This window comes from Diabrotica undecimpunctata, chromosome 2 (assembly GCF_040954645.1).
Source record: "Diabrotica undecimpunctata isolate CICGRU chromosome 2, icDiaUnde3, whole genome shotgun sequence".
Lineage (NCBI taxonomy): Eukaryota > Metazoa > Arthropoda > Insecta > Coleoptera > Chrysomelidae > Diabrotica > Diabrotica undecimpunctata.
In genome coordinates, this window is record NC_092804.1 from 63,627,004 (window position 1) to 63,650,519 (window position 23,516).

The 23,516-nt window shown below is 30.8% G+C and overlaps 1 protein-coding gene across 1 annotated transcript in view; it reads right to left on the bottom strand.

Annotated features, from left to right (window-relative positions):
* The window catches only part of LOC140434632 (voltage-dependent calcium channel gamma-5 subunit-like), a 1,250,929-nt gene that overhangs the window by 53,407 nt on the left and 1,174,006 nt on the right, over positions 1-23,516 (bottom strand). The window lies entirely within an intron of this gene.

Below are 23,516 nucleotides of genomic sequence, written 5' to 3' on the forward strand. Positions count from 1 at the left end.
AATTCATGCTAATTTTTTATTTTGTTCTAAAGCTATTTTCTTGTGGCATTTTAAATTAATTACTATTTAAATGGGAATAAGCCACAATTAAAGGTTAAAATACGTTTATTGACGTTTCAATTTCCACTTCGGAAATCGTTCTCAAAATACAAACTAATGTTTGTAGGTCCAAAGAATACCAGAATAATAAAAAAAACATATATGATACAACATTATATAATGAAATACAATTCACACTCAAATATCTTCAATAAAAAATATCTCATATAATGATTATCACAATTTGGTTCTACGTACGTGAACCTTCAAAAAAATTAATGGTATTTACAATATAAATCAAAATTTCAAATCAAAATTGCAATTATCTTTTCTAAAGTAATTGTTAAAAGAATGTGCTGTTAATAAAAAAAACTGACGAATGCTAAAACTATCTCTCTTATGATGAGTTGTCCAAATCCTTGTTCCTTGTAGCCTACACTATCTATTCTTAGCAGTCTCCTAGGTAATCAGCAATATTACAACAAATTATTGCGAGCCTATCGTCTTTAATGCTCTCCTTCAAATGCACGTATCGTTCAAATGATGCGAGCCTCTTCTCCTCTCGATAAACTAAATCTCTCGTTCTGGCCTAAACAGTGACTCTTGGAATATAAGTAGGAAAATATAACTTACAATATTTTACTGGATCAGCTTCCGTCAGATACACTTACTCCCCGAAAACTCACAAACATTCACTTCTACTGCTTACTACCTCTGGAGAACCGCCAAAGAACAACGACTGTTTGCCTTGGACCCTTGGGAAAAAAACTGATTACCTTTTCTCCCTCAAAAATCAGTTCGTCACATTTATCCCCATCTACCATTTAGATAACAAACAACAATTTTACCTACAATTATAAATTTCCTAAAAACTATTAACATGCTAATCTGTTTCTACAAATTCTTAAAAACTAAAAGAGAATTATATTTTCTAAATATTTCTATTCTATTGTCTTATTCACTGTATATCGACGTACAAGTTTATTTGGAAAACCAGCTCGCTTTGTTCATGATTTCACTAAACTCACTCACGTCACTCGAATATATTTTACAAAGAAAATAATTTATGCATATCTTTAAATTTTGTTTACTACAGGTAATCCAGGATAATGGACTTTCATTTCTTCGAAATATCTTTTATAGTTTATTAGTTGAATTATTTGAATTATTATATTTTGTACTTTGAAATATATTAAAAGCAAACAAATATTATTTTCAATTTTACATAACTTAACAACTTTTCAGGATATCTTGAAAATAATTTATTACTTATATTTATATTACGTAAAAAATAAAATTTGGTAAATATTTTTGCTGAAAGTTTTGTAATGCTATATTAAACTTCAACTCTAAAGTTTATGTCTAGTAAATCATTCTTTCCACAAAAACTAATTAGCAGACCACTTTTACATCAAAGCTTTAATAAAATGGAGCTTTTCCTTTAATAGCCATTTTACTATACTGGAAAATCCTACTTCATCAAATAGACTATGGAGTTTTCGTCAGAATTAAAGGCACTGCAAGCAATACGCCGTAATTTATTTATGTTTAAGTGGCTTTTCTTATTCGAAATTGGCAATATCGATGCCCGAAGCGTTGAATTTTTTGTACTATCGATAATGGATGCGAAGCATTACCAGACTGCTCCTGTTTTAATGCAGTTAGTACAGGCAATCCGTACAGAAATACGAAAATCAAAGAAACAACGAGGAGTCTGAAATATAAAAAAATATTTATATAGATTATAGTATTTAAGTGTTTAGAATAACAAGAAGCTCAAAGTATTTTTAAGTAAATTTTTTACACTAATACTGTATTAGTTTTATCCTATCTTTTATGCTGTATTATTATTGCTCTAATTATTATTGTTTTAACAAAATATTTTAAATATCAAAGTGAAAATAGAAGGGTCAAAATAAACTTATTTTAGACTAAAATTGCAGCTTATTCCCAGAGTAAAAAGTATTGTACGCCAATCCATAAATTGCTGATATAACTTTTCATACCTTCCTCTAGATTTTTCTGGTAATAGGTTCTCGGTAGTGTTCGCAGCTAACTGCATAATATTGGGTGGTGTGCTACTAAATTCATCTTTACTATTCGATGAACTTATTTTATTTATTTGTATTTAAATTACAACTATATTTACAATGACAGATTAATAATTTTTAATCTGTCAAAATAACGTCTGTTATAAGGCTGATGTGATATTACACATTAATAAGTGAATAAATAACTGACTTATAAGGCTGATGTGATATTACACGTTTTTATAGAACTGAAGAGTAATTTTTTTATTTCGTGGTAGTCATTACATGTCAGTATCTGTTTTGATGTATTTACCTAGCATCCGAATAGTAGGTAATATACAATTTAGTAGTAAGAGAGTAGAAAAAATATTGAATGTCAAGATTAAACTGTCTTAAGCACGGTCGTTACAGCAATACGATAAAAAAAATTATTTACTTCAAATGTAAAAATAAAAATAACAATAAAAGAAACAGTAGAATGATATTTCTTCTCCCTTACGTAGCCTCCCTTACATAGTCGTTCTTGATTTCTGATCAAGATTGTTTAATATTTCCTTTTCTGTTCTATGTCTTACCGACTTACCTTACCTTATCTCATAGTCCTATCTCAACTGTGGACGTCTTATTGTTCTCTTGACCCATCTTGGATACCACAGTGTAATTTTAGTGGACCAACTATTGTCAGTTCTTCTCGATAAATATCCCGTTCATTGCTATTGTAAAAAATTTTTTCTGTTTGTTACGTGAGTGACCTAGGTTTTCTGCCTGATCCATTCTGTTCTTTAGAAGTTATACTTCTATACGCGCGCTCCACGTTGGAAATGTGTACGGGAGTGAATCTGTGAAATCATTACATATGTAAGATAATAGGTAAGAGAGAGACAGAAGATATATTTTCTCTCTCTTCCTCTCTCGAGAATAAAAATGTTCCTTTTGTATATATATTTAATATTATATATATATATATATATATATATATATATATATATATATATTATATATTATATATATATATATATATATATATATATATATATATATATATATATATATATATATTATATATATATATATATATATATATATATATATATATATATATATATATAATATAATATTTATTAATATTATTATTCATGTGATATGTTTTGTATTATTTATTAAATGTTCATAATTATTTTAGTCTTTTGTATTTCAAACTAATAATCTCAATAAATCACTGTATGAGAGACAACCGTCAATTTTGAAATACTTTTGTGTCATGTCTAATTGGCAAATATTTTACGTGTTTGGTTCATACGCTGGTGTATGTGAGTTCGAATCCCAATATAAATTCCCTTTTTTATTTTTGAAATATTTAAAAACCCCACGTTAATTTTATTAAATATATATGTAATATACGCAAAAATGCTAAATTTTAAAATAAACTGAAAATTTACAACATAATCCGAGTTGTTGGTTTTTGAAGTTATAGTTCTATACGCGCCTTCGACTTTGTAAATTTGCACGGGAGTGAATCGGAAATTTGCACGGTAGTAACAAGCCTCGTTAGGCATGTTAAATTATAAATTAAAATTTGTAAATATCTGAAGAAAGTTCAAATGTGTACTTATATACACAACAAACAACAATTAAATATTGTATTCGTCAATGTCAGATAAACTGACAGTTGTATCACCAAACAATATTTTTTTTATTAATATTGTTATCATGGTAAATTAAACATATGCGTAAGTAACATACGTATATTGTCATTTTTAAATACTTATGAATATTGCATTTTAATTTGTATTGTATTATTATATTGAATTATGTTGCAGTGTATTGTATGGTATTTTTATATTAATAGCAAAATTAACAATGAATTTTACTGCAGAGTATGTGTAAAAAAAATTTTTTGCAGTCAACTTTTTTTATACATATATGAAAATAAAAACATATATTTTCTTTAAATATTGATTCAATCATTCATTTACTTACTATACTTCTATTGCAGGTCTAATGTTTATATACAGCAAAGATGCACCATATACCTGTATACCTAATTCTTTTTTTTTTCTGCTTTCTCTTACCTATAGCATTACATATGTAATGATTGTGCAGATTGACTCCCATATAAATTTGTAACGACGAACGCGTGTTAGAAGTATAACTTCTACCGGCAGTCCCACTGGACTGCCACACCCATTTTTTTACCTCTCTTTCTTATACCTAGCATGCATCGTTCCATTGACCATTAAGTGACTTGAAGTTTTGCGTTTATTTTTATTTTAGTGTGCAGGTTTCACAACTGTATGTTATGAATGGTAGTATGCACTGATCGAATGCTTTTTTCTTCGGGTAAAATGGCATCCTGGATTTAAATCTAATTGTATTTTTACCAAAAGATGCCCAAGTCAGTTTCATTTTCTGTTAATTTCTGGGCGCAAGGAGCCAGATTTATATATTAGTAGTCTCAGGTATATATAGGTACTCGTCTACTGTATTAAGTGCAATGTTGTTTAATATTACATCTTGGACATCCACTATGTTCAAGAACGATATCGTCCGAAAATTTTAGGCGGTTGAGGTATTCTCCATCAATAGATATGCCTTTATTCTGCCAGTTTATTTTCTGAATATATTTTCTAGAGTTGCAGTAAATAGCTTTGGTAATCTTCCGTCTATTTGTTAGACACTTTTGGTAGTAGAAAATTCTGGAGGATTTTTATAAATTTTTACCTTAGCTTTTGATTGTCTGTATATATTTTCTAAAGTCTCTATTTACAGTTTTTCAATGCCTTGGTTAGTCAAAGCTTTTATTACTGCCCTAAGGCATATAGAATCGAAAGACTTCTCGAAACATATGAAGGTTAATGCTAGCGGTATTTCATATTCTTTAACTCCACTCTTCTAAAGCCTTTCTAAAGCTCTTTTGGCTGTGCAGAATTTAATACATTTTTTAATCTGTTGTTGACCATATTTGTGAATATCTTGTATACGATTGGTAGTAGATTTATAGGTGTTTAGTTTTTGATATCCTCTTTGCTACCTTTCTTATAAATGAGAATTATGTTTGCTGTATTCTAGTGGTCCGCTATGCATCTTGATCTTATGCAGTTCGTAAATAAGCCTGCTTAGATGTTCTGGAATTTTTGTCAGGGTATTTAGAAATCTCGCTATCATGCTATCTATTCCAGCTGTTTACCGCTTTTGAGTTTTCTTATTGTCTATTCTTCTTTTACTGGAAGGACTTCTGGTAAATTTTTTTGGTCACTAGTTACTTATTTAAGCGTTTTAGGGGTTTTGTATAGTTTGTTCTAGAATTTAGTCACGAGTTGTAATATTTCACTTCTGTCTGTACTTCTGCTGCTTTTTTACAGCCAAGACTTTCTTCTTTTTAATAATGAATGCTTTTCTTATTTTCTTATAGTTTTTCCTGTTGTCGATTGCATTTCTATCAGTGTTTCATTGTATTTTCTTATGTCTTCTGTAACACTTTTCCTTATTATCTTACAAAGTTCTGTGTATTATATTCTTTGTATGTTGTTACTTATTTTAGTTTTCCTGCTTTATTTTGGTATTATTTTTGGCTTTATTAGACAGTTTTTTATGTTAATTTTATTGTTGCGAGTCTCCGATTTCTTTAACACTATCAAGGATGATTTCTATTATTTGAGAGCGATCGATTTGGTCATGTACGTATATATTGCTGTATAATTTTGCTTTGGTGGTGATTTCAGTTTTCTTCTAAATCGTTAATATTATACATGTTACTGTTGGTTTTATGATTATTTGTAATCTTTCTAGTTTTAGGTATAAAACGATTTTTGTTCTGATTAGTCTATGGTCGCTGCCTGTTTGAAACTTATTTATTACACTAACATATTTCATCGTAGCAGTCTTGTTGGTTAAAATAAAAAAATAAATGTATTTGTAAATTAAAAATTTGTTTTCGTATATTTTTTTTCATGATTGATCTAAGCTAAAGAAATAAACAAATATTGTCACTTAAAAGTACACAAAACAATATTTAATGATATTTATTGTTTTTGAAAATACTTTTATGCCAGTAATAAATTTCATAGAGTTGACTGCAGTGCGGGTTCCTTCTTGCAAATATTTGCCGGAAATGCTGGAATTTAATAATTTACGCTTAAAGCTCGAGACCGTAGGTCGAGCTTTTTAATAAAGTTTAAGTGGAGAATGGTTTTTTAAAGTAAATACCGATTTTGTGGAAATGTAAATAGTAGTGTAATTAGTTATTCTCATGTATTAAGCATGAATTGTATATTTTCAGTTAAGTTTCAAACCACTGATTTTATTTACTTCTTTTGGAAATATGTGTATAAAGTTAGATCGCATTACCAAATCTGCGATACCAAAGCTTTATTCTCGGTAGTTCGTTAATAAAACAACTGTTTATGAATAACCAAAATACCACACATATAAAATATAAATATATCTTCTTAACACTTAACGAACATCTTTTGAATTAATCATTGCATGCATGGCATTTGAAAGTAAATAAAGAGCAAAAGATCTGAAATTAACACTCCTGTCTCGAATAAACATAAAATGACCAACTAAAAATCGAAATTAAAAATATGCGGCCAGTAAACAAAGGTTAACTGTGATTCTTTGTTTGTGTGAAGATAAATGCTCACAAAAAACGTATTGAACAAGAATCGTGAGACTCAGAGGGCTAAGGAACACCAGATGTTGGGTGTCTCTTTGAGATATAGAATCCCAAACAAAGAAATACGTTGTAGAATAAAAACAAGAGACGATATCGGAAAAATCGCATTGATTAAATGAAAGTGGATAGGACACATCGCCAGATGTGGCTGAAGTCAACGTTTATTGCTCTACCAAAGAAAACAAAATCCGTATCCTGCAATGATTTCCGGATCATCAGCTTAATAAGCCTAATTTTAAAGTTATTTCTAAAAATCATACATTAAAGGATATATTAGACTATGCGAAGAAAAAATCAGTCGTACATAATGTGGTTTTCGGAACGCAGTGGGTACGAAAGAGGCTCTTTTTAGCATGCAAGTTCTATTTCAACGATGTAGAGATGTGAATTGCAATATTTATGTATGCTTCATCGATTACCATAAAGCATTTGATACAGTAAAACACGACAAACTGATGGAGATTATAACAAATATTTGAATAAACACCTGTGATCTTAGAATTATTACCAATCTTTACTAGAGTCAAGCATCGTCTATCCGTATAGAGGCAGGAGAATCCGATGATATCAAAATGTGGGATGCAACAGGGATGTTTACTATTACCCTGACTGTTTAACGTATACTCTGAGTAAATTTTTCAAGAATCAGTAAAAGGTGTTGAAGCTGGAATTCGAACTGATGGAGAATGTATCCATAATATCAGATACGTGGTCGTATTCGCTAACAGTTAGGAAGCCCTCCAGGAGTTAATAAATGGAATCACAGAGGTAAGTCAAAGACATAGACTTTCACTGAACATTAAGAAAACAAAATGAATGATGATCCCTAAGAAGGAACAGCAAATTGAAAAAATTAGTGTGAATGGTCAACCAATAGAAAGAGTTAAAACATACATCTATCTTGGTACGAACATCAATGAAAATTGGAACCGTCCCCTAGTAATAAAATCTAGAATAGAGAAAGCAAGATCTGCATTTCAAAAAATGGCTAACCTATTCAAATGACACGATTTATCAGCAACCATAAAAATCAGATTACTACGATGTTATATCTTTCCTATACTTTTGTGCAAAGGTAGCGTCTTACAGACGCTACCTGTAAGAAAATTGAGGCTTTCGAAATGTGACTTTATCGTAGCATCCTGAAATATCCTATACTGACCACGTTACTAACCAGGACGTTTAATTAAAAATGCAAAAAGGAAAAAAATTGTTAACCACAACAAAAACAGCCCAAAATTGAATACCTCGGTCACATCATAAGAAACAGCGTAATATATGTGTTGCTGCAATTAATTCTTTAAGGAAAAGTGGAAGGAAAACGAGGACCAGGAAGACGAATAATTTTCGAGCTAAAAAATCTGCGCACTTGGTTAAACACAACAACCACAAATCTTTTTAGAGCTGCAGTTTGCAAAATATAGATTGCCATGATCGTCGACAACATCTAAAACAGATAGGCACTAACAGAAGAAGAAGATATTTCGCCTTGACATGGACAGTGGCTCGCAAAATCTATTCATTACTTCTAAAAGAGTATTATGTACAGAAAGTTACCGTGGTTCTGTTTACCCCAATAAATTTCAATGTTATAGGTGCGAAAAGAGCGCAAATCGTTTTATTCCACAACGTCCAAGCTTGCTCGGAATTTGCATTCTAAAGGTACAATGTCCGCGAAATGCCTGCAACAATTCATCTGTTGTAGCATCCTCTCCGATAGTCTAGCGTCTTTCAGAGTTTTTCACAATACTTTGTAATATTTTCCTGATCTCACAAGCTTAAGTTTTTGTCTTGCAGTGCCATTTGAAGACCAGTATTTAAAAAAGTATGTTCTATTTCCATGGTATAGAAATATTTGGTTGGTTTGGTATACAGTAAACCAAAAAACACCTTGATTTTTGTAATGTCTGTTGGCCTTACATTATATTTATTTGTGTAACGATAGCAAATACTTTCAATACAGTGTACAATACATAATAGATAGCATGCTCAACGACCGAATGTTTCAAGTAGTGATGGGCACAGATATCAGCCCATCAAAGAAACCTCAAAATGGCCTACCACAGGGGTCAGTGCTCTCTCCACTACTATTTAGCTTATACTTAGCAGATATGCCAGAAACAAAATCATGAAAGTTCGGATACGCCGATGACTGGGCCCTCACTACACGATGCAGAATACTAGAAACGTCTGAAGAAGTTCTGACGGCAGATTTATATATATTTAGCAAATATTTTCGCAAGTGGTGACTTCAACCAAATACATCCAAAGCAGAAGTTAGTTGCTTTCACCTGAACAATAAACTTGCTGGAAAGGAACTCAGCATACGGTTTGAAGATACCAAACTTACCCACAACAAAACACCGAAGTACCTGGATGTAACACTAGACAGAACGCTATCATTTAAAGATCATTTAATAAAAACTGCCCAAAAGTTGAGTACAAGAAATAACATTATACAGAAGCTCTGCGGTACCACCTGGGGAGCATCGGTTTCCACTTTTCGCTCTACTGCCTTAGCCCTTGTTTTCTCGACCGCTGAATATTGTGCTCCAGTCTGGCTACACAGCCCACAGGTAGAAAAAAGGTCGACAATCAGCTGCACAGCACTATAAGGATGATAGCTGGTACAATTAAATCAACTCCCACCCAATGGCTTCCAGTATTAAGTCACATTCCACCTCCACATTTATGACGAGTCGACGCACTTACACGTGAATACAAAAAGATCATGAACAATATAAACCTGCCGATCCACCAAGATACCGAGGATGCATGAAATACCCGTCTCCGTTCTAGAAAACCACCAATGAAACCGGCAAGAATGATACATAAGGAGTTCAACATCACGAATGCTGGTCCCAAGAATGGAACGAATGGCAAAATAACATGCCCTGCATTACCCACAAGCCACCAGGTTTTGATCTTCCACGCAAAACATGGTCCACTCTAAATAGGATCGGAACCAGACATGGCAGATGTTCATACATGCTACATAAATGGGGAAAGAAACCATATCCTCAATGTGACTGTGGGGAGAAGCAAACCATCGACCACATTATTGAAGAGTGCTCCTCAAGATCCTACAATGGTAGCCCCGAAGACAAACTGTTTGCAACTTCAGAGTCAATTGATTATATCAATACACTTGATGTTTGTTTGTAACTATTTAAAGTTTGTCAAATACCTATATTACTAGTGTTTGTATATTTGTTCTAAATGTGTTGTAATTGCCACACGATAAATAAATAAATACTTTCAATACAGATGTTTGTACTGTCTACTATTTTTTGCATAATATCAATATTAAAAAATAGCTGCCAAAATTCAACAGCAGATGGTGCATGTTGTATCCATACCGATTACTCCCAGAAATTTCACTGTTTTCTTGGTGTGTCCGCCATTTTCAGTCCGCCATTTTTTTTTCATTTTGTACCGTCTTTACCTTTATAATAAAGATGATCCCGCGCTAACATTCGACCTAGCGGGTAATTGTTCGAACAAGTCAACTTCCGTAACCCCTTGTTCGATATTGGAGGAATTCTCACTAATCTCGTCACCTTGTGATTTCCCCTAAAAATCGTCCGAATGTGACGTAATGAGCCCCAAAATTGTACCTCATCGGTTAATACTTCTTCAGAAAGTTTTTTAACCATTCTACTTCTTTTTCATATGTATTCGTCATTCTACAACAAAATAAAGCATATGTTACATTAAGTTATCGTCAGTATAATAAAACATGTGAATCCTCGGATAAACCCCTAATAAAATCAGTAAAAAATACTTACGAATCCAAACGCATTAAGTATAAGAGATCGAAATTGGCAATAAAACAAGTATATAGCTGCCGCACAACTACTATTACTTATACACTGTAAAGCACTCCGAACGTATATAGATACAGAATAATTTTTATTTGGCCTGCTAGACCAGCTTATTCACTGGAGGGTTAATACGTAAAAGAACAGGATTTGTGACGAAAATGCTGTCAATATCTTAAATTAAAATAATAAAAGTAATAAATGAAATTAAACTTAAACGAACAGTGGAGCAATGTACAGGAAATAAAGTGCCGCATAGGAAAGGCAAGAACGGTCTTTAACAAAATGAGCGCCATCTTCAAAAGTCACAACATATCCCTGGATACAAAAATGAGACATTTGAGATGCTATGTTTTCTCTGTGTAGTTGTACGGGGCGGAGGCATGGACGCTTACAGATACCACTATTAAAAAACTTGAAGCATTTGAGATGTGGCTTTATAGAAGAATGCTGAGAATATCATGGACAGCAAGGATCACGAACAAGGAAGTTCTAGAAAAAATGAAGAAGGAACCAGAGATTGTGTTTACGATCAAACGCATAAAATTGCAATATCTGGGACACGTTATGAGAAATCAGCACCGTTACTCCCTGCTGCAGTCTATATTGCAAGGTAAAGTCAAAGGTAAGCGAGGACCCGGTAGAAGGAGAATATCATGACTGCGGAATTTAAGAACATGGTTTAAGAAAACCTCAACGGAGCTGTTTCGAGCCGCAGCGAGCAAGGTCATGATTGCCAATATGATTTCCAACATCCGAAACGGATAGGAACCAGAAGAAGAAGAAACTTAAACATGAGAATATAAATAGGAAATCGAGATGCTTGCCATGAGTTCGAATCTTGCGATGAGTTTGCTCTGATTAAGCCAAGAAGCAGAAATATGCATATCAGCGAATGGTGGTGCGCTGTATCGAAATCAAACCAAAACCGTCTATATTATTTTTAAACTTAAAGAATTACTACAGTTGACAATGTTTTATTATTTAAAACGTATTAAGATATTTGTTGTTAAAATGGTCAATAATTCATAAAAAGAAGAAAGCATCATACAGGACAACGTGTAATTCATTATCAAAAATCGCAATTAGTACATAAAATTAAAAACTATATCAAATAAACATTTACAACGTGTATAATAATCAGTCAGTTTTTCCTTACTTTTTCTTCTTATTGCACCGACTTCTAACAAAGATTGGCTATTATTTCTTTAAACGCTTTCCTATATTTAGCAACGTAAAATATCTGTTCAACGCTGAGCGTAGTCCAATCTCTGATATTCCTCAGCGTAGATTTCTTCTTTGTTCCCAAGTCTTTTTTTCCCTCTACTCTTCCAAGTATGATGATGGGTAGCATAGAGTATTTATCATTTTGAAGTATGTGGCATACACTTCTTCGTTTAAGACATTTTCAGTCCAAGGAATTTTAAGAATGCGTCTATATAGACACATTTCAAATGCCTCCAATTTTTTTTACGGATTGAGCTTGTAGAGTCCCACATTCTACCCCATATAGCAGTTGCAACCATACATTACATTCGATGAACCTCATTATAATAGCCAAACCTAAGTTTTTGGCTATTATAAACCTCTCTAATCGTTTTTCCCCCAATGTCAGATATATTTTGTCTTTATCCTCTATATAAATTATATTATAAGTTATATGAATAAATATTGACACAGACAATTTTAAAAGCAAGTGTAAGAATGGTACAGGTATAAATATTATCATTTCGGTGAGAATGTTGTATGGTGTAAAAATTTATCAAGGAACAATATTTTGAAATAGAAGAACAGAGTGGGTTCCATGCCAGCAATAACATATGTTTGATCAAATGAAAGGCAAATACAAAGCACAGTTTATTAATTAAATCTTGCCCAAGTACTTTCGCTTCCTAGAGCATCTTCAGGGGCATCTGAAATAAGCCAAGAAACGTTCAGGCAAGATTTAATTAATAAATTGTGCTCGATATTTGCCTTTCATTTGATCAAAGTTCATTTATTCGAGCATTCAACCTTATATCAATAATATATTTGTATTAAAACAAACTATAGAATAACAAATAACCATAAATTTTCCAATCCATTAAGCATTCGTAAAATTAGAAAAAGAGTGTGATACAGTACCCAAAAGATTGTTTTAAAATATTGACAGGCAGGCCTAAGTACAACACATATAAATGCTATAACAAATATCTATAGACACGCAAAAGTTATACTAATGTACCTAGCGATATATCTATTATGAAAGGCTTAATATAAGGAATCTATGCATCAAAGGAATAATGAAAGATAGAGCCATAAATGAGTGGCAATGGAGAGACCGAATGAAGTGGAGATCGAAATTCTGATTATATATTACATACATTATATATACATATATATATATATATACACATCAGGAAAACAGAGTAAATTAATAAATACTACAGAATATCTCACTCTAAAATAGTATATATCCACTTAAAAGTGCAAGTTCGTTTTTCAAATATTTATTAAACAGTAGGTTTAACCTTAAACCATTCAAAAGAAAAGAGATATTTTTGATAAGATTTTTTGTGTATTTTAAATTGTACTTTTGAGACAATTTCCGCTCTTTCCCTACTATAAAATTTCCTGTTATTGGCCCTATCACTCACATCCAATGTAAAATACGACTCGTCATCGACAATCATTTCCATAGTGTTTGCGAAGGGGAAAATTTATGCCTTGAAATTTTCACAATTTGCCTTTTTGTTTCGTCTCGAATTTTTATATGTATTAGTGTCAAATGCTGGCATAAACCGTAAACAATATATGACAATAACTTTGATATATAATATGTTTTTTTACCTTTATGTCTTGTCAAACAAATTCGGTATTATATTTTTGGATATGGACTATATTTTATTGCATATAAAAGCATATTAGTTTAGTTGGAATTTTTTGCTAGACTAATATATGTACATACTGACACACACACGTATACATACATAAAAACATATACATATATATATATATATATATATATATATATATATATATATATATATAATATATAAATATATAGTCACTAATATGATGTATTTCTTGTATATATATATATATACACACATATATATATATATATATATATATATATATATATATATATATATATATATATATATACAAGAAATACATCATATTAGTGACTGTCAATAAAAACAAAACTACCAGTTTATTAGGGCTGTAGTCAGAGAAACACTCTTTTGAAATTTTTGCCAAGCTTTCGGAATTGTTTTATTCCTTTTTTAAGACACTGTAATATAAAAATGTGTAAGACGCTATAAAAAATGTGTAAAAATTTACAAAAAATTTTGGTCAGGATAGTAAAACTTAGTTTATGTCATGACATCTTTTGATTTTAATTCTGATACATAGAGAACAGAAAGATAAAACAATGTGATTAAAATGTAATTAGTTGTTTTTAGTATTGTATTTATTTTTCAAGAAATGAGAAGCCCATATTGGGTAGTTTTGACTTTATATTAAACCTGTCTTAATGGTATACAACCAGTTATGCATACAAGAATATGTAGAAGTTAATATTTATTTTATTTTTGTTGTTTTTCCAGTAAATAACAATAAATGTTGCTCGATTTATATATATATATATATATATATATATATATATATATATATATATATATATATATATATATATATATATATATATATATATATATATATATATATATACTGTCCATTCTTGAAATACTATTGCTGTTCAGTCTTGAGTGTCATAGTTCCACATGTGGCTTGCTTTCGTATATGTGTTTTTTTTTGTAATGCAGTGAGGTACGATTATCGACCTCGATTATCGAAACCAAGTTTGGAAAGACGGATTTAATTTTTTTTTATAATCTATTCGATGGAAATTGGACCAATTTAGACTATTAGTTGTTAAAAATGGTAAGGGATATAAAAGTCCTTATTTGTCGTTTATAATGGTTTTTATTGGTTCTTTATGATGAGAGCGTGATATAGCTGGCTGGATGGTTATACCATAGAAGACATAAAAGACGAAGACGTTGCGTCGTTTTGATCGAGGGCGACCACTAGTTTTTAAAAATTTCTAGCGACTACTAAGGGGTTAATATGTTTATTAAAAATAGGGGTGGGTGATAGGAAGATGAAAATTAAGAGCTGCACGTATTTTTTAATTCGTAAAATTTGAAACAATATTTGGGGTAGACTACCCTTCTCACTTAGTTGTATAAAAAATATTTTGACCTATAATTAGACCTGCCAAATGTACCTATAAAATTTTATACAAATCGGTGAAGCAGTTTTGGAGAAGTATGGCAACGAACTCAGGGACACTAATATGGCAATTAAAAATAGGGTTTAGTAATAATAGGGTAAACATTAAGGGTTGTATGTATGTCTTAATGTTACAACATAAATAATAAAACAAAACTTTTTTTTTGTTTTAGACATTTGAATGAATAAACAATTGAATCTTTGGGTGAACCACCCTTAATTGATTACGACCGATTCTCAGATCTTTTGAATATACATATAAAATTTCATAAAAATCGGTCCATCGGTTTCATAGGCGAATGGCAACTAAACTCTGTGACATTAATATGGCAATTAAAAAATAGGGTTCGTAATATAAGGATAATAATTAGGGTTATATGTATTTTTTAATGCTAAATCATAAAAAAGTTAAAAAAATTCAACAAATAAAAGGATAATTGGTGTAAACCACCCTTACAGGGTAGGGGTATAAAAAATAGATTACAACGTATTCTCAGACCTACCGAATACACAAATAAACTTTCATAAAACTTAGTCAAGTCATTACGGTGAACTATGGCAACTAAATATGTGACACTAATATGGCTATTTAAAATAGGGTTAGTTATAGAGGGATAAAAATTAAATTTTAATTAATTATAAAAAATATTTGGGGTACATATATATATATATATATATATATATATATATATATATATATATATATATATATATATATATATATATATATATTAATGTGATATTAAAGTGATATTAAAAGTCAGAGATGCGCCAAGCAATTAATTAGCTAATTAGTTTATTAATTAAACTTATTTAAATGATGCAATTATGATTTTATCACACTATTTAATTCTCTTATCTCAGGGTTATATTCGTGCTTCAATATCTATGCTTTACATATGATAGGTAAGGTCTGAGGAATACCGGAATAATAAACATATATGATACAAAATTATATATTGAAATAAAATTCACACTCAAATATCTTAAACAAAAAATATCTCATACAATGATTATCAAAATTTTGTTCTACGTACGTGAACCTTCAAAAATTAATGTTATATACTATATAAATTAAAATTTTAAATCAAAATTGTTGTTCTATATCTCCTGATAAATATTTCTATCTTTCCTGAAGCAATTAAAAAAAACTTTGTTGATAAAGGAAAAAATGAAATCAAACAAAAAAACTATCTCTCTGATGATGAATTGTCCAACTCCTTGTTCCTTGTAGCCTACACTATCTATTCTTGGCAGTTCCCTAGGTAATCAGCCATCTTACAACAAATTATTGCGAGCCTCTCGTCTTCAATGAACTCCTTCAGATGCACGTATCGTTCAAAAGATAAACTTCTTTTCCTCTCGATAAACTGAATCTCTCGTTGCGGTCTGAATAGTGACTCTTGGAATATATAAGTAGAAAAGTATGACTTACAATATTTTACTGGATCAGCTTCAGTCAGGATACACTTAGTCCACGAAAACTCACAAACATTCACTTCTAATGCTTACCTTTGGGTATTCTATGGGTATTCGAAATATACCTAAGGTATATTTCGCCTTGCACCCTTCGAAAACAACTGATGATCTTTTTTTCCTCTAAAATCTAGCTAAACTCGCATTCATATATCTCTCCCACTTTTTTTCACTCTTTGCCAATCAAAGTTCGTCATATTTATCCCCATATAGAGCATAACAATATATATATATATATATATATATATATATATATATATATATATATATATATATATATATATAAATATATTTGTATATAAATATTTATATGTAGATATATATATATATATATATATATATATATATATATATATAAATATATTTGTATATAAATATAAATATTTATATGTAGATATATATATATATATATATATATATATATATATATATATATATATATTTAGGTTTTGGCAAAATTTTGTGTTCATTTATCGTGCTATTAATTAATTAATTAATTATCGTGGAAGAAAAGTACAAAAAATAATATTAAAAGAATCTACTCCAAATTTGAACTGTACCACAATAATTAATTCATTGCTCATTGCTGCTTGCCACTCGTATTTTATTAAGATTGTAACCATTTAAGTGTATCTAAACTGCACTTATTAGGACTGCATCGAGAATTTATTGGCCGTACGCTTTAAGCCGTATATCTGTTCGACAGGTACCTTTTAAATGCATAATGGATGTACCCGTATATTATTTCGATCGGCACATGTGTCAACAGCCACTTTCACATATGAACTTTAATGGTTCCCCGAACACATATAAATATACAAATGTGTCTTCTTTGTTCTAGGCCAATCCAATATATTATATTTATTTTATAAATATTATTTGTCATAATAGTAAAATTTAACTGGATTCATGAGTTCTCTTTTTATTACTTAATAGTGGGTCTGATTTTTATTTTTTTTATTAAATCTTGGTATAGTTATCTATCATTTAAAATTTCAATCCACAAGGAGACTAAGTTCCTGTAGTTGGCTGTATACCATATATTAAAAAATTTTTAATAAAATTCTTTATAAAAAGGTATATAAAAACCCAGTCGGACTATGTTAAACAGACAAAACGTTTTCGGAATAAGTATTCCATCATCAGTGTCAGGTTAATACATGAATGTAGCCACTAAATATAGGGGTAAAAACCCTTTAAGAAATAATAAATGAAATTTAGTTTACATTATGTCTTGTTTAAAATTAAGATGGTAAAGTTACCGTTGTATTGGTAACATGGCGACATATGACTCTACATTAGGTTGTAAGTCCTGAGATGGTACGTCTACGAGTACTTTAGTTGCTTTAATAAAGTCCTCGTAGACATACTTAAATTTCATTTAGTAATTCTTAAAGGGTTTTTATCCCCATATTTAGTGGCTACATTCATGTATTAACCTGACACTGATGATGGAATACTTATTCCGAACACGTTTTGTCTATTTAACATAGCCCGACTGGGTTTTTATATACCTTTTTATAAAGGATTTTATTAAAAATTATTTAAAATTTCGTACTGCAATATTTGTAATTCATCATCATCTTCATTTGGCTCTACAAGTATATGTGAGTCTTGGCCGCGTTTACTATTTCCCTCCACTGTTGTCGGTCCGGAGCAGCTATTTCCCATTGCTGTATTTCCATTTTGAGTAGATCACTGGCTACTGAGTCTTTCCATCTCTTTATTGGGCGACCAACTGACCTTCTGCCATCGGGCCTTTCCCAGAATGTGGCTTTCAGGAGTCTTTTGTCACTCGATCTTAGTACGTAGCCCGCCCATCTTATTCAGTTTGCTTTAATGTATCGTACTATGTTTTCATCTCCGTATACTGTCTGTTCAGTATTGTGTCTTCTTCATAGTCTGGTTCAGAGTCTATGTCTCGCTTCCATACGTTATTGTGGGACGAATTATTGTCTTGTACACTCTTATTTTGGCTGGTACTGAGAGTATTTTTGATTTAAGTACGGTTATTAATGAGTAATATGCCCCGTTTGCTGCAATGATCCTGGCTGCCACGTCCTTTTCATATTTATTTTCATATGTTATGATCGCTCACAGGTACTTGAATTCTTTGACGACTTCAAAGTTGTATTCATTGATTGGTACGTTTTGTTTAACCATTGGTCTTGGGTTCTTCGTAATTACCATGTACTTGGTCTTGTCCTCGTTGACCTTCAGACCAACTTCCTTGGCTCCGTTTTCGAATAGGGTAAAAACTTCTTTTGCATCTGTGGTATATTGTGCAATTGTGTCCACGTCATCCGCAAACGCCAACAGTATTTTTGATCCTTGGGCGGCAAATCCGTTTGTCGGTTGTGGTTGAGCTTTCCTTACCGCATGTTCCAGTGCAAAATTAAACAGCAGGGGGGCGATAGGATTTCCTTGTCTAAGCCCGATGTCAATGAGGAATTCCTCCGACGTGGTGCTGCCAATTCTACTCCGTGCCGAAGTGTTCTCTGTGCTCACCTGTGCTAATCGTACCAGCTTTCCATCCCATTTCTAGCATGTTCTCCCACAATGCTTCTCTGCTAACAGAATCGTAAGCTTGTTTAAAGTCCACGAATATTTGGTTTATATCGCGGTTAAATTCCCAATATTTGTAATTAGGTATTTATATTAATTTTAAATCATATAAAATCACACCAAAATTTAAAAAAAATCCTTGTAAACAATAATATATATATATAAGAACTTTAAAATATACACATACATTTAAGTATATTTTATTTTCCGTCAACATTTCCAAAAATGTTTAATTTAATTTTTGAACTGTGGTGGATATCATCATTCTTTTTTGTTTTTAAAATATATAACATGCAAATATGGTAACTTCATTTTCCAATAATGCGGCTATCACTGTTACACATTTGATTATGGGAAACCAGAAAATTTATTTATTTTTGTTAATTTACAATTACAATCGTCCACCATCTAAAGTCCGCATAGTAAAACTATAATTCCTAATAATATTTCGAAGCTATTAAAATTAAAGAATAGAATCAAACAACCCAAAACCTAATATACCATCCGGTCTATAGTTAAAAACACAATTTTTATTATAATCAATATAAAGGGCTAGGATGACAAGTCACACTGTTTGAACAGTAAGGTAACTACGCCAACTAGGAAAAAAAATCTGAACTACCAACATTTGACGTTTCAATCATTTTTTGTTTTTTAAACGATACAGTTGATTTATTGCTAGTTCATTTTACAAATTAATGATTCAAATCTTCTTTACCGGAAATTTTACTACTTAATGAATAATTAATTTTTTCGCAAAATTACCAAAAATATAGGTTAAAGTAATTGTACTGACGTTATTGGGTAAAATACACATATACACATACTATTAAAATAAAATGACGTTTTACAAACGTTAAAATTTTACCAAAATAAAGTTAAAATAAAATTAAAAGTAAAAAGATTAAATAAAATTAAACAAAATTAAATAAAATTAAATAAAATTAAATACAATTAAATAAAATTAAATAAAATTAAATTAAATTTAATAAAATTAAATAAAATTAACTAAAACTAAATATAATTAAATAAAATTATATACTTATATATATATATATATATATATATATATATATATATATATATATATATATATATATACAGGGTATAGAAAAAAAATCATCATATCAGGTCAGAAGTGCGCCAGATCACACTTTATATTGACTCGGTTTATATGCAAAAAGTTTATTATTTTAAAAATTTACTGGAGATGACAATTTATTGAATCCACCGTCGTATCATAGACGTGTATATTAAAATAGACCAAGCATACTGGCTCTGCGTACTGACGACAAGATCTCTTGTAGTTGTTCGATCTGTCCCTCATTATCGCATTGCAACTCCTCTCTTTCTCTCTGTCTCTCTCTCTCACCAAAAGAGACACAGCTATACTTACTTGATGTAAGAGAGATACAACTAATAACGAAAAAAAAAAAATAGTGTCGCACTTAGCTCTGCAGAGTGCTCAGTCTATGTTCATTATGTTAATATACACGTCTATGCGTCGCATGAGACGGGCAAAGTTACTAGTAATAATAAAAATACATTATTTAATTTTTTGCTTAAAAAGAAATCACAATATTGTGTTATAATTTATCTTATTAGATTGTTAATAACTATGATTGAATTACAGCTTATTACAACCATGTCATATTTAAACTATTAAAGAAACTTTGTCATTAAAAAAACTTCATTTCAAAATATTTTTACCAAAGAGGCAGTCAGTGCCTACCACTGGCCTATTTGTCTTTATGGCGTAGTGACTTGTAAAGTGTTCGCTGTGAAAACAAATGACCTTATGACGTTTATATTATGACAGATAAACCAAAAATATTTTTTTTTGTTGACAAAATATTGGCATAATTTTAGAACGAAATACATGTGCCGCGATGCACTGAACCACGCTAGAGATTCAGCTGTAGCTTGAACTAACCCCCTGACGCCCTCCGTTCGCGCTACTCTACAACTTCTGCGGATCAATACTCTTCGGCGAGCATTTTTCCCTTGTTATAAATTTTATAATCTTTTCGGATTTTAGAGCTGAGTATTTACATCGTCTAGAACGATAGTCATTGGTATTGGTTCAAGGGAAATTAAATTAAACATGAAATTAAATTTATTTTAATTATGCGGCATCGGATATACCACAGAGAGTTATCAAGTAAAATTTTATCCTTCCGTTATTTTAACACGTAAACGCTATTTTTTACGGTATGATGTTTTAACGGATATGTAATTTAAGAGTTATCAAATGGCCGAATTGGTGCATCACGTTAATAGTTGGCAGCTGTCAGTCAACTGTCGTATGTGACAGCAAAATAATTAATGTTTTTGTTTCACCCAAGATATATATTTTTTCTGGTTTTGTACATTTTGGGGTTTCAAATTTTTTCTACAGAAATATGAAAGACATTGCATTATTAGTTGAAGCAAATGATGAAGTTATAAAAGATTTAATACTAAATCATATTTTAAGTGATAACATACAAATGTACATCCTGTGTTCAATTTGAGTAGCTTGGAGCCTGAGCAAGCCAACTAAACAGTATTTTTGGTTTGAAAAACAGAACATTCCAGAGGGTTGACTCCTCACTTTTCTTTTACTAGTAAAAGGTCGTCAGTGCTTGTAAAACGCAGCCTTTTTGTCTTGCTGTCAAGAAAACAGAAAACATGTGTTAACTAATGCACAGAAATAAAATTACAGAACAGGATAACAAGAACTGCAATCTCCGAGTCCTGAGTCTTGACGAATTGGTGCGATTCGCTGCTAACGTAACCGTATATCAAACCCGCTATTTGACGTACGGTAACGGAGCCCGTAAACGTTAAAATCATTTACATTATTCAATTTCCATACTGCGCATGCTCCATTGCTAAAATAACGTTACCGTATTCTCGCTTTTTCACTTGATAACTCTCTATTTAATCTACCACGTTATCAGCTGTCCCGAAATATAGTCATTTTAAATGGTAAAAACAAACCATAATTTAATATGTTATACCTCTACTACAAATTTAAGTGCATTAGTTAGTGCTGACAATATTATCTCAAGTGAGTAGCACTTCTTTTCGTATTATTTTTGTAACAACAACAAAATAATCTTTAAATAATACCTACGTAAAGAGATAACAAAAATTCCATTTGGGTCTTGACCAGTTTTTTGGACCGGCCACAGGATCGGCTTAACTTGTGATCAAGAAAATTATTAAAATGACTTCATACAACAATAATACTACTCACAACTCCACTAAACACAGATACTCAGATGTCGTAAATTATTTTAAATATCCAACAAAACAACAAGCAATAGTCATTTCCAGTATTGAAGGTACAAAAATCAATGATAACGTCGTAGCTGTTGAATCACTAGTGGGTCCAATTAATGTACTTTTTGCCTCCAGCATTGCTAACAATAGGATGTGCATATACCTCTCTTTAAAAAATATTGTTGATGCTCTCCTTCATTCTTATAAATATATATAAAAACCTTAAAAACTCAGCTCTACAAGATTTCAGTAATATAATTATTGAATATTCTTTAACTGAAGGTTAAAAAATATGGTCCTCGGGTCCTAAAAGAACACGACGTCATTTTTTAAGAAATAAACATGGTCACTAGACAAAAATAATATTTCTTTACCAATATTGCATGGTAATTTATATAAGATACTCATATAGCTACCGTTAAATACCTAACAGTATTATAATATTGCTTTAAATTACCACTGTAATACTCTTTGACTGAATTGAGTTAAGCCAGTGAATGTTCTGATGTAACCTTTATCCCATTTGGTTTTGTCGCGATTTCAGCATTATGTATAATATCATGAACACTCTCCTGGCATAAATTTTCCGGATTCCCTTTTGTTGAGCTTTTCTTTAAAAAATCTCTACCCTTTAAAAAGTTACCGTTTAGATTAATAAAATTTTTTGTTTGAATATGTAGCAGAAAAACTAGTTTGTTGTGCAGTACTACAGTTAAATTTTATAGTAAAAAAAAAACCTTTTTTAGAAATAATGGTAATACTATCATTTACTAAAGTAGATTCGTTTGATGCCTATATACGACAATTTTCAATTCTTTTGACAGTTTAGAAAACAACAAGTATGTTGAACTAATCCGTATTTTAAAAAACTAAATTCAATTTCACCATATTTAATTCTTTTTTGCAAGAAAAATAATTAACATTATTGAAATATTATTTATTTTCAAAATAGAATAAAACATCAAACGTAAATTATAAAATATGAATACAGAAAAAACTAAAAGTTATTTTATAAAAAGAAAAACATTATTATATTATAAAAGAAAATTACAATACACAAAATAAATATCATCATAGTCCCATTATTATTTCATTCTACCTGCACCTTTTTTCTGTTCGCTTTCCGTCATAGGAATAAATCCTCATAAAATCATCATTCATTGTCATTGTCTATCTCTGGTTTATCTCTCTTTGGTATGTTTCTATTTTTCTGTTTTAGTTGTCTTTACCTCTTCTGGGCGTGGTTTGTTTTTTGGGTGTGAGCTCTGGATCGCTGTGTTATGTCTCACTGGTGGTTTGTGTCGGTGGATGTTGTTCCTGGAAGAGGTTGATGTCCAGGGTGGTCAGAGGTGAAAGGAT